The 13,378-nt window shown below is 32.5% G+C and overlaps 1 long non-coding RNA gene across 2 annotated transcripts; it reads right to left on the reverse strand.

The window, feature by feature from the left end:
• Positions 1-2,794: 2,794 nt before the first annotated feature.
• On the reverse strand, positions 2,795-7,844 carry LOC143056429 (uncharacterized). 2 transcript variants are annotated; one of them, XR_012972334.1, is made up of 4 exons: positions 7,578-7,844; positions 6,336-6,430; positions 5,177-5,262; positions 2,795-3,754 (listed from the first exon to the last, which is right to left on the reverse strand). It is a non-coding gene; the product is annotated as an uncharacterized LOC143056429 (long non-coding RNA). The 2 variants fall into 2 exon arrangements; XR_012972333.1 differs by having other exon boundaries at positions 7,589-7,827.
• Positions 7,845-13,378: the final 5,534 nt, after the last annotated feature.

Consider the following 13,378-nt stretch of genomic DNA (forward strand, 5'->3'; position numbering starts at 1 on the left):
TCATGACTTGAAAGGCTATTTTATTTTTTTCTGTGATGCCGTCCTTCTCTTAACATTCTTTTTTAAATTTGTATGGAGCTTGTGTACCTTATGTAGTCTTCTGTCAGTCCTCTTTGATTTGAAGCCTTTAATATTGTATTTCTTTGTTACCCAGCTGGTATTAAATTGTTTATATAAATAAAACACTGCAAGTACATGTATACAACAGCTGTACAAGGTCTTATTTGATTGAGTAAGACCTCAGACTATTATTATAGACAATTTTTTACACAGGTGATTCAGTATTTAATACAATGTATATAATGAATTTGTTTTTATTTTGTAGAGCAAAGCAGTATTGCAATATTCTTCTATGGATTTTTGCAGGATTAAGTAACTCATGATTTTATGTTCTGTGCATATGAGTGAATTGTAGTTGTATGCCTTTATATAATATACTGAGTTGCACATCAATCAACAGAATTTCACCAGATTTTTTAGACTGCAAATGGTTTTAACAAAAGAACAGGAATATTTGATTGTTTTATTTACATGTCCTTCGATTTAACATAAATCTACTTACATGTATAGCCACATCATATGAGATAGTATTTGTTGACCTACTTTCTACTGTATTATTCATTGCAATTTTAACTTAACTTAACTAAGTCTTAAAAAAACTACTACAACAAGGACTAGAGACTTGATAGACTTACTAATTCAATTTACTAGGTTATTTCTTTTTCCTAGTATTTATAGTCTAGAAGAAGGACACAACACAACAACAAAAACTAAAGAAAGCAACACAAACCCTACCAAAAACCAGGGTTCATCTCATGCACTCCTTAATTGTGTATTTTCTGAAGAGTCAGTTGTTTGTTTGGTCAAGCGTTTTCACATGTATTTTCAGTATCATATATATATATAGTTCCTGATAGCCTTTTACTGTTTGTGTTATATAACAATTTCAGCAGTTGGCCTTAGATAGATAACTGGGTATTTACAAATAAAGCCATAAAAGGCAGGCTTTAAAATTAATAGTATATATTTAACCCTTGCACAGTCTTATGCCTTTAGTTCAGTGTTTGTTGTTGGTTCATGTATGTCATTTTTAATTTTCAATAATTGTTTTGTAGGCTGTCAGTTTCTCAATTGAATTGTTCATACAATTTATTTCTGGGCCTTTAATAGCAGACAATATGATATGGGTTTTACTCATTGTTCAAGGCTAAACAGTTGCCTATAATTTTATAACATCCACTTTATTTGAACTTTGATTGACAGTTGTCTCATTGGCAATAATACTCAAATGTACCATTGTTGTTGAGATATGCAAGTACCCGACCAAATCCACTCTATGTAGTATTTCTATTTGTATCCATCTGAAGAGTTCAGCCTTTTTCAACTGATTTTTTATAGTTTTTCTTATGTTGTACTATTACACCACTGTCCTAGGTTAGGGGGAGGGTTGGGATACTGCTTAAAGAACATGTTTAACCCAACCACATTCTGTATCACTATGTATGAATGTGTCTGTCCCTATCAGCAGCCTGTAATTCAGTGGTTGTTGTTTGTTTTTCCTTTATCTTTATACAACTATACATTGGTATTATGTAGTATGGGTTTTGCTCATTGTTGAAGGCTGTACAGTAACCTATAGTTGTTTAATTTCTGTGTCATTTGATCTCTTGTGGAGAGTTGTCTCATTGGCAATTATACCACATCTTCTTTTTTATACTCATCTTCTTATTTTTATACATGTTATATAGCCTTGTTTGATTTTCAATTTTAGTTCATTTATGTTTTGAAGTCTAGTATGACATCCATTTTCACTGAACTAGAAGACACTATTTTGAGTCCATCTAAAGCCTGACTGAGGGTGCTGGATTTTCTTCACCGTGATGAAGATGCATTGGTGTCCTTTGACTGTTTTCTTCTCCTTAATTGTCTCTTTGACACATTCCTTATCTCTATTCTCAATTTTACATATTCAACACTAAAGCAGATTTTTTTATTCCTACTTGTCTTTTGACTGTCCAAAGTAGGCATTTGGAAAACTCCTGGGTGATCTTTGTGTCCATACTGCATAAACATAATAAACTGTAATGCCACTTATTTTCACCATCATAACAATTGAGCATTCAGTTATTTAGAAATATCAGTTAGATTAACAATGTTTTTTTGCCATGTTAGAGCCTTTTAAAACTTATTATAGGCTATGGATTTTGCTCATTGTTGAAGGTTGAAAGGTGACCTACTAATTGAATGAACAATATTTGAACTCTAGTGGATATAAATCTCAGTGGCAATCATACCATATCTCATTATTCTGATAATTATAAGCATTCAATGTAATGATTATTTTTCAGAATCAAATTAAGGTACACTTGATAGTTTTTTCCTTACCTTTGGTTTTATCATTAAAATGCAATTTTTAGAATAATAAAAGTGTTTCTAGTTTCAAACTGTATTTTTGTAATCCTTGATGATATATATAGTAAAAATGAGGGTTTTATGTCAGAAATACACAATGAAAACAAAATACAACAAATAGCTACAGCAAATGTATTTTCATGGTATTGTCAGAGGTGGATTTAGGGGGCAGGGGGCCCAGCCCCCCTCCTTTTATGGAAACAAAATTGGTGGATTATATAGGGAATCACTGAAGCATTACTGGAGTGAGCTGGACCCCCTCTTAGGCAGTCAGTGGGCCCTAACTTATATAAAAATTTCTGGATCTGCCACTGATTGTGTGATAAAGTGCTTTTTAATGTACTGGAAATAAATAAGAAATATCTCTTTTAATTCAGTCAAACACCATACTAATTTTTTATTTAAAACAATAAAAAAGAACTTTCACTTTATTCAGCAATTTTCTTTGTCATTTGTTTTTTTCAACATTCTACTCCATTAGTAACAAAAAAGTCGTTTTAGAAAATCATACAACCTAAATAACAAATGCAATTTATTATGAAACAAGTGAAACTGCGAGCTACTGCTCACTGATGATACCCCCGCCGCAAGTGGATAATATTAATAGTGTTAAAATATGCAAGTGTTCGGTAAACAGGAATTTGTTGAGTGATGAATCTGAAAACGCATCACACGGTATAGCTGACTTATATAAATCCTGAAACCAAATTTCAGAAATCCTTGTATTGTAGTTCCTGAGAAAAATGTGATGAAAATTTTCAAGTTGGCTATCATGTGTAAAATCATACAAGTGTTCGGTAAACAGGAAGTTGTCGAGTGATGAATCTGAAAACGCATCACACAGTATAGCTGACTTATATAAATCCTGAAACCAAATTTCAGAAATCCTTGTATTGTAGTTCCTGAGAAAAATGTGACGAAAACTTTCAACTTGGATATCATGTGTAAAATCATACAAGTTTTTTCGGTAAACAGGAAGTTGTCAAGTGATGAATCTGAAAACGCATCACACGGTATGGTTGACATATATAAATGTTGATACCAAATTACAGAAAGGGTGGATGTGTAGTTCCTGAGAAAAATGTGACGAAAGTTTCATGGGACGGACTGACTGACGGACTGACAGACAGAGGTAAAACAGTATACCCCCTTTTTTAAAGCGGTTTAAAGGGGGGGGTATAATGAGAGGCATTGACGACCAAAGATGATAATTCTGTTGATGCTGTAAAGTATTATCATACTACAATGTAACATGGACATCAATCACAACTGTTGCACAAGTACTGTAAGCACAGTTGGTCAAATGGTGTCTACTCTTGTTTCTTTATTTCTTCACTAGTATCTGAAAAGCAAAGTAAATTCTGTGGTTTTAATCAGAATATACAACACTTTTGGTAATGGATATCAAGTGGATAATTGTTATTACGTTTAAAATTGTTACAGAAATATTTACATTTTAAGAGTTTTAACCACAATCCTGTATAAAAATGTTCAGGGAATATTATTACAAGTTCAGATGTTTGACAAAATGCTTAGAACTATACAACTATACTGGTAATCGTTACTAGTTTTCAGGAAACAGAAATATGAAAATTATACAAAGTTATTTTCATATATAGTGTGAAACTATACATTGAAAATCATTGTGTACAAATAATCTTTATTCTAGATACCAAGTATGACTAATTTACAAGGTTTGACAGAGGTACAGAATGACAGACAGTTATGAACTATAAATCATATACAAGCAGTGTATGCTGACTCTTAACACCTGATATAACCTGGGTTTTAAGAGGGTTTGTATTGTGTTTGTAGTCCATACAATAACTCGTAAACAGAGAAACATTCCTTTTGTTTTTTAACACACTTGTGTCATGCATTTGTTTCAATTTGTCTGGTTTTGTGCATTGTTTTTTCGACCCTCTCTTTCAAACACTCCATTTAAAATATATACTGGTTTTAAAAAATATTATATTTGTTGGAGTATGTCTATAAGTGTTAACTTACTTATCTTAATATATAAAAAAAACTCAGGATATCAAGCACAACAAAAGGAGGCTATATTTAACAAAAATCTGGGTTTAATCCATTATTAATTTATACTTTACTAAACTAACATAACAATAATGTACATGTAGGTTAAACAACAAGTGCCCATCCATGGAAGGATAAATAAAACAGATGAAAAATACAGATTTTTCAACTATAGTTAATATTGTTAAATTTAAACTTAAGCAATAAAAAGGAGTATACATTATAAAGCCTTAGGCTCTTACTTTTAATCACACATTGTACACAGGAAAACACATTCATAATAGGGTTACAACTGATAGAAGCCAATTGAGAATTTCACTAACATTTTCATTGCAATTAACCCAACCACACATTGTAACTTTGGATCTCTAAGTGTCTTCCCTGTTCCCAATATGCATGCATGTATGTTTAAATAGCCTTAGGGAGCTACCATTTGATTTTTATGGGGGGGCTAGGATGAAAAATTTTGTCCTGCATTTTTTTTTAGCTGTAATCTCTGTCCTGCCTTTTTATTTTTCACTCTAATCGGTCCTGACTTTTTTTTTTAGTTTATCCTGACTTTTTTTACCTAAATTGTCGTCCTGACTTTTTTTTTTGCAAGTGTCACATCCTGCCTTTTTTTTTTACTCAAAACTCCTGTCCTGCCTATTTTTTTCAAATTTCATCCTAGCCCCCCCCCATAAAAATCAAATGGTAGCTCCCTTAAAACAATATGTCATGTATATGTTACCTGTTAGGTAAATTTGACCTTCACCATCATCAGACTGTTGTTTTTTTTCATCCAAGATGAAATGTATTGGATGGCACAGCCTTTTGCTGAAATATAATTTGACCAAGTTTAATAAAATGCAATTTGACCGTTGGTTTTCCTGTTTGAATGATTTTACACTAGTAATTTTTTTATAGCTTTTTGTTCGGTGTGAGCCAAGGTTCTGTGTTGAAGGCCGTACATTGACCTATAATGGTTTACTTTTATAAATTGTTATTTGGATGGAGAGTTGTCTCATTGGCACTCACACCACATCTTCCTATATCTAATTTTTATGAGGCCAATGTCTACAAAACTATACATTTGTTTAGAAATTTTACTGAATAAAGTAATTTTGCTAAACTATGAAACAAGTTCAAGTAGATATGCAAGGTTCAAAAACATTTAGTCTAACTTCATGTATCTGTATTGGAATAAAACCAAAGAAATTATTTTTCTTATTGGTAATTCATGTCCTACCAGTATTTATAAGGTACAAACAAAAAAATTCTTAAAAAAACATGGTACAATATATATATTTCATGTGCTAAAAAAAAGTCAAAAAGTGATAAAACATATATAGTGTATGACATTTAGTTAAGTTCACATATGTCTGAGGAACATGTCAGTAACTGCTAGTAGTCCTTTGTAAATTTATGTATAGTTGTCATTTTGCTTATTTTGTTTTATTTCCCATCATTTTGCCTATTCTGACATACAATGTAGGACTATGACTTCTTTAAAACTGAGATTTACTGTGCCTATTGTTTTTGTTTTTCTACAATGGCTAGCTATAGAGGTATTAGGATAGGTTGAAATCTTGCAAAACATGTTTGACCCCACCGCATTTTAGCGCCTGTCCCAATTCAGGAGCCTCTAGCCTTTGTTATTTTTTAAGATTTTTAATTTTAGTTCATTTTAATTTTGGAGTCTAGTATAACATTCATTATCACCTTGACCACATGTTTCCGGGGAGTAGTACACATTTTTGTTTAGGTGGTAGCTCAAGCATGCCTCTGTGTGTGGGATTTTCTCAGTGTGTTGGTGGTCTTTGGCTGTTTTCTACTCTTTGGTCAGGTTGTTGTCTCTTTGACACATTCCCCATTTCCATTCTCAATTTTTTTGTTAATAATAAAATTACCCAATGACAGTCAGTTATATGTGAGGCCTCTTCATTCCTCTATATACATTTGTACTAGGTTTGTATTCTCCAGCCATTCAATACAGATAACTGACCTGGAAAAGATTTAATATGTCAGTATTTTACTATTTCAGATGCAACTCAATGCAGATATGTAACGTATCTTTTTATGTAACGTAACTGTTATCAGTATTTTTGCATTTTTTGTTAACTGTTTTTGCCAAAATATCAAGGTGTTGTTAACATGTTAACAGACCCCCTTTTGCCCCTCCTCATATATAGCATGAGGATAACTTGTCTTATTCTAAGAAGAATTTCATATTCTCTTGCACCGTCCCTTGAAGATATTTGCTGACTGGACACAGTATCTATAATCTTAAAAATATGTGTTTAAAATATATATTTTAAATATTTAAGAAGTTTGACTCTTCTGCATTAAGTACAAGAAGGGACTTCCTTTTAAGTATCAATTCTTGGTGCTTACTGCAGATAAGTCATATTAAATATCCTTTTTTTTTTATATTGAGATTTCTCCACATAAACTTCTCATGCCTCTTGTTTGAATTTTTATAGTGAAAATACACTAGCCTGGTGCTCTAGGGTCAATGTCAACACAGTATTAATTAAATTATTATATATTGCTATTTTGTTGGGTGTATTACCCATGTTTCCTGTAGTATTCATATATTTTTATTACACATGTTACATATTTAATTGTTTGTGTACTGCATATGTTATTGTTTATAATAATATTGTTTGTATGCTATATGCCCTCCTGGGCCATAATTTGGTGAATTAAAGTATTCTATTCCTTTCTATTCTATTTTCCAAATGGCAAATCATTGCAAATGCGCATTATAGCTGAGACTACTGTGTTATAGGGGGTCTCATTGGGGGGTTCTGATCACGGATCCCACTTACTGATTTGTCACATTCTCATATCCCGCTTACACTATGTACTTCATTTCTGGTTTTCACGTCACAATAATTTGACTTTCACGTGTCACACTTACAAAAAATCGGCAATCCTGTGTCACGCTTAGACCCCAATGAGACACACTTAGTCTCAGATTTCAGTGATCGATGCATAAGGTAAAATATTTAAAACTACATAATATCTAAACATTTTATTTTATGATACTAGTTGTTACAAGGATTTTGCAAACTAATCCATGATTACAACCTACTGTACACCTCTATGCGAGTCCCCCCCCCCCCTTTTACTGAGTAAAAAAAACCTACCTTTTACCTACCCTATTAAAAGAGACATTCGTACACATGAACCTTAATAAGTTAATTGTCTAGTTTCTTCCAGTTTCCATGCTGTTTAAAAGTTTCATTTTACACTGAAACTCTCAACTCTTGTCTACCACTGCCGCATGTTATCATCCATATTCTTGAAGTGTTTACCTTCCGGTAAGATGTGGTCAAGGTCATTACCAAATTTTAAAACGCCATCTATGAACGAAATCCAAAGACACAAAAACCCAGACGCTATATTCATAATGCGTCTGGGTGATCGAGACTAGTTATATGTATTACCAATGTTATTTCAACTGATCGGGCGGAGCTTATGTTTTAATTTGCATAAGGACAGTCTATTTGAAGATGTGTGTGATAAGGATGATTGTTGTTATAATTACTATTGAATTCTAATCACAATCAGTGTCAACAAACGCATATACAATAGAACTGAGTGTATGATATGGGACGAATAACTGGACACTTCATTGATGAGTTTATCCCAAAACTCCTGTCTATAGATGGACTGTAATATATGCTGATTGATTTTAACGTCCTTTTGACTGGTTCCAATTAAATCAAATATAAACCATTGGCAATTATATTAAACGACTTTCTAATAGCATTTTCATTAGGAACAACCATGTTAAATATTTTGGAAACAATACTAAAATGGACCAAAACAAAACATGAAAAATTGTTCAGCTTTTCTCCCATGTCATAATTTTCAGTGATATTTTTCTATAATCCATATAAGTAGTAATGCAAGAAAATGATTTAAATTTAAATATTTAAACTGTTTTCTGTATATCCACTTTAAGAATTCGTAGCAGGATACACGGAAACTCAATAAATGCAGAGCGAGGTAAAACTAATGCTGAAGGCGTGTAATTTAACAAACATGCTTTTATTAGATCACCTGTATTACAAAATAATTACATTAGATGTATGTTTCATTACAATACGTTATTCTGATTGGCCAACTGCACATCTCGTGCTATTCCTGAAACAATTGTATTAGACAATAACATTTATCATTCATGATGACACGAGGTCCCACAATAAAGTGCACAGGTAAATTAAATGAAAACTTGATAAAAATCGTTTTTTCATGATTCTAGCTACAAAAATGTAATTATATATAAGTATTGAATGCTTCTTTTTGTAACTTTATAGGGTTGTAAAAGCATTGACCGTGCGCACATTTTTAGTATGAAGCGCTTCCGCGCTTCATACAAAATGTACTTCGGTCAACGCTTTTACACCCCAATAAATTTACAAAAAGAAGCATTCAATTCTTAAAAGAAACTTACAAAAAGAAATGTACATAGACGGACACGGTTTAATATAAGAAGGTTGCTAAATTCACGTAATTTGGTATCGGGTGGAAAGTTTTTGAATAAAAACAAAAGATTTTGTTTTCGGTTACCGTATATTGTGAAATTCCTTTATAAAAATCATAAATTAGAGGCAACAGTTATTTTCTGTTGTTCAAATCTCATATATTCATTAAGAAGATAAGTCTAGGACAAAAAGAAAACATTCAACTCCAAAAATAGCGAGACCATCTTAGCCGACAGCGTAAAATTTGTATAATACATCAAAATGATATGATATATTTATATTCATATAATATTCAAGATATGTTATAGATTCTACCAGGTATATGTGTATTACACATTTGTTAGAGTTGTCACAGATTTTAGAACGTATGAAATAAAAGCATAATATACGACTGCAAGGTAAGTTTTTGTAATACAACCTTGCAAGAAGCAGTAGAGGAAAGACGTCGCCCAACTTATGAATAGATATAGGAAGATGTGGTGTGAGTGCCAATGAGACAACTCTCCATACAAATAACAATTTAAAAAGTAAACCATTATAGGTTAAAGTACGGCCTTCAACACGGAGCCTTAGCTCACACCGAACAACAAGCTATAAAGGGCCCCAAAATTACTAGTGTAAAACCATTCAAACGGGAAAACCAACGGTCTAATCTATATAAACAAAACGAGAAACGAGAAACACGTATATATTACATAAACAAACGACAACTACTGTACATCAGATTCCTGACTTAGGACAGATGCAAACATTTGCAGCGGGATTAAACGTTTTAATGGATCCAAACCTTCTCCCTTTTCCCGAAACAATAGCATAACATCACAACAAAGAAAAACATACGATAAAATATCAATTGGCAGACTTAACTCAATCAAAAACTGTTTGTTATATAGTCTGGAAAACGAGAAGTCTAGGGGCTAAACAGTGGATGCGGAGCTTCAACAAAGTTACATGAATGGAAATATGTGTGTCTCGTATTATGCGAGATATGGGGATTACTATCCTGCGGCGGCATAATCTATTTATATACAGCTTGATCATATTTATATTTCTTAAGATAGAAAAAAGTAAAATCACAAAATTACGGAACTCCGAGGAAAATTCAAAACGGAAAGTCCCAAATCAAATGGCAAAATCAAAAACTCAAATGGTCCGAGACCACAATTGTCGTCCCTTGATTTTCGTTAACCACAAATATAGTCCCTAGTGTTGACAGTGGGTTGCCAATATTGTTTATACCCCTTCAAAATTTATTTCTCCATGTTTTATGCCTTAAATTGCAAGTAGTTGGGGGAGGTGAAATTACACTGTAAAAAAATTTGGGTCCAGAATTTTAAAGGAAAGTAGTGATTTGGTCCAGCTGAAAAAGGTTCAAAATTAGCACTTCGGAAGCTGTCAAAAGATTTCAAGACGCCCTAAAGATAAAATTGTCCATATTTTGAGTTAGAGCCTATGAAGCTTTCTATAATTTTGATATAATTTGTCCCAAAAGTAGTACAACACACTGTAAAAATTTCATTGAGAAAGCGCAGGTGGGATTTTTTAATTTTCATTTATGTTCTAAAAGAAATGCACTACGAATTAATTGTGGTCTCGGACCAAACACATCAAACAAAAGAATAACAACTGTCATATTCCTGACTTTGTACAGTCATTTTCCTGTGTAGAAAATAGTGGATTGGACCTAGTATTATAGCTAGCTTAACCTCTCACTTGTACGACAGTCGCATCAAATTACATTATACTGACAAATATATGTGAACAAAACAAACAGACATATTAGGTAAATACAGGCAACAGTAGTATACCGCTGTTCAAAACTCATAAATCCATGGACAAAAAACAAAATCGGGGTAACAAACTAAAACCGAGGGAAACGCATTAAATATAAGAGGAGAACAACGACACAACACTAAAATGTAACACACACAGAAACGGACCAAGCATCAGACAAAATCCCACCAGAATAACAAATATAACATCAAAACCAAATACATGAATTTGGGATAGACAAGTACCGTGACACGTCTTATAAGGTAAAAATGTCACAAATAAGGATACAGCAGCCAACATTATGTTAAAACCTTAATCAATATAAAACAAACAAATATGTAACCAAGGAAAACATAGGCAAAGCACATTAGCAAAAATAAAAGTCGAGAATATAAAAACTAACAAACGCACAATAACGGGATGTATAAGAAAAAAGCAAAATCACAAAAATACTGAACTTAGAGGAAAATCAATTCGGAAAGTCTATAATGACATGGCAAAATTAAAATACAAAACGCATCAAAAACGAATGGACAAGAACTGTCATATTCCTGACTTGGTACAGGCATTTTCAAATGTAGAAAATGGTGGATTAAACCTGGTTCTATAGCGCTAACCCTCTCACTTTCATGACAGTCTCGTCAAATTCCGTTATATTTACAATGACGGAATTGAGTCATTGATGCGTATGTAGATACCTTATGTTAGGAAGTTTCCGTCTCTCATTTGTCTATTGTCATTGAACTCATTTTGATGGTTCATCGACTACTTAAAAAAACTATATTTCCGTGTTGTGAATTTCGCACTATTGATGAGTAATATGATAACTATTTTAAGTATATGAGTTCCTTGCAATGTCTACGTTGTCTCTAGACAGTTATCAAAGTTAAAGTTACGTGATAAGGTTCGTCTCTCCGATACTTTAAGCATTAGGTCAACTATGTAGTGTATATAAAAAAGATTGTTAGTTAATTGTAAATGTCTGTCTAGCCGGTATCAACATGACCTCATTTTAATGATTAATTTGTCCATGTTAAGTTTTTTCTATTCTGTTTGCTTTTCAAATTCTAGTTGCAATAGGTCAGCAATACAAATTTGATGTAAAGGTGAAAATGTCTATCTGGCAGGTATACATCATCTGACCTAGGGCCAAAGCTAAGTTTTTGTGTTTTGTTATATATTTTAAGTTACCATAAGCCATGTCAACTATATTAGGTGTATGGAATAATTGTAAGGTAAGCATGTCTGTCTAAGAGAATCTATCTAAAATTAACCCTATTGTCTTCTATTTTTTTTTAAATGTGAAGGTTATCTGATACTTTTAGTAAAACCTTTATGTCCTTTATCTTTGGGACTCCTACATGAAACTAATGGTTAGTAGAGCAGGCAAAATTTGTCAGCGTGTTTCTCTGTTAGCAATACCACTTTGGGGAATTTAAAGAAATTGGTTGAAGCATTTTTCGGAACTTCTCAAATTTTATATAATCCTTTAGATCGCATCTGTCTTTATATATATATGCAAATGAACCGAGTGAACAGCAAAACTCATGCTGAAATTTTAATTGCCTGTTGCTGATATTGTAACGGACAATTTCCATATATTTATTTTACCTTAAGAGTCATATGCGAATGTGGTTAAAACTAATCGAATATGATTATAAAAGAGTTTAGATATGATGCACATATCAACAAGACTGGAACCTAATCAAAATGTATTAATAAGATTGAGAATGGAAATGGGGAATGTGTCAAAGAGACAACAACCCGACCATAGAACGAACAACAGCAGAAGGTCACCAACAGTTCTTCAATGCAGCGAGAAATTCCTGCACCTAGAGGCGTCCTTCATCTGTCCCCCAAACAAATATATATACTAGTTCAGTGATAATGAATGCCATACTAAACTCCAAATTGTACACAAGCAACTAACATTAAAAATAATACAAGACTAACCAAACCGGAGGCTCCTGACTTGGGACAGACGCAAAAATGCGGCGGGGTTAAACATGTTTCTGAGATCTCAACCCTCACCCTATACCTCTAACCAATGTAGAAAAGTAAACGCATAACAATACGCACATTACAATTCAGTTCAAGAGAAGTCCGAGTCTGATGTCAGAAGATGTAACCAAAGAAAATAAACAAATATGTCTGTCACGATTCGAAATGTGAGTCACAGCATTACTTTGCATAGATTATTTGTTTGGATTGGTTTTTAAGGTGGTAACTAACACTACAGGGAGATAACTCTGTAAAATCATCTAAACGTTTTAATTACGTTGTGTTGTTAAGGGAATATTAAGCTTCTCATTGATCAAAATAAGTGTTTGTCAAACTGCTATATAACCAGTGTAATTTTTCTGATAAAACGGTTGGTTCAAATTTTTTAAAGTTTTTATATTTTTGTCAAAGGGTCAAAGTAAATACTTTGTCAAAATTTCAAGAAAATTAAACGAGCCAAATTAATTTTAGTTAAAGTGTTGGGTAACCAACCCTCTTACTGCATATCACAAAACACTTGCAAAAATTCATTAAGGTAGACTTTAAAAACAAACAAAAAACATCACCAGTGGTAGTCTAAATTTCTGTTATGAATGTCTGTCTATTAAGTTTTCTAATTTGATTTGTTTACGTGATGAATATGCATATATATGAAATATATGAAAAAAGATCTTTTACCAATA

The sequence above is a fragment of the Mytilus galloprovincialis genome, chromosome 13 (genome assembly GCF_965363235.1).
Source record: "Mytilus galloprovincialis chromosome 13, xbMytGall1.hap1.1, whole genome shotgun sequence".
Lineage (NCBI taxonomy): Eukaryota > Metazoa > Mollusca > Bivalvia > Mytilida > Mytilidae > Mytilus > Mytilus galloprovincialis.